This window comes from Coregonus clupeaformis, chromosome 8 (assembly GCF_020615455.1).
Source record: "Coregonus clupeaformis isolate EN_2021a chromosome 8, ASM2061545v1, whole genome shotgun sequence".
Lineage (NCBI taxonomy): Eukaryota > Metazoa > Chordata > Actinopteri > Salmoniformes > Salmonidae > Coregonus > Coregonus clupeaformis.
Window position 1 is genome coordinate 43,250,907 of NC_059199.1, and position 761 is coordinate 43,251,667.

Consider the following 761-nt stretch of genomic DNA (forward strand, 5'->3'; position numbering starts at 1 on the left):
GTTCTAAGAGAGACCCATCTCTTCTAGCTCAGCCACCACTGTCCTGTTCTAAGAAAGACCCATCTCTTCCAGCTCAGCCACCACTGTCCTGTTCTAAGAAAGACCCATCTCTTCTAGCTCAGCCACCACTATCCTGTTCTAAGAAAGACCCATCTCTTCCAGCTCAGCCACCACTGTCCTGTTCTAAGAAAGACCCATCTCTTCTAGCTCAGCCACCACTGTCCTGTTCTATGAGAGACCCATCTCTTCCAGCTCAGCCACCACTGTCCTGTTCTAAGAAAGACCCATCTCTTCTAGCTCAGCCACCACTGTCCTGTTCTAAGAGAGACCCATCTCTTCTAGCTCAGCCACCACTGTCCTTGTTCTAAGAAAGACCCATCTCTTCCAGCTCAGCCACCACTGTCCTGTTCTAAGAAAGACCCATCTCTTCCAGCTCAGCCACCACTGTCCTGTTCTAAGAAAGACCCATCTCTTCTAGCTCAGCCACCACTGTCCGTTGCTATGGCGTTTTTAGTCTGCCTCGCTTGCACTTTCTTTCTGGTGTCCACCTGAGGGCAACTTCAGTAGTGTTAACATAAAGACCAAAACGAAACATTCTGGGCCGGTTTCCCGGACACAGATTAAGCCTAGTCCTGGACTGAAAAGCACTTACAATCAAGAATCTCCTTTGACCATGCTTTTTAGTCCAGGACTAGGCTTAATCTGTGTCAGGGAAACTGGCCCTCACGGTTTTGACAAGGAAGGGACAAAGAAGTCAGACA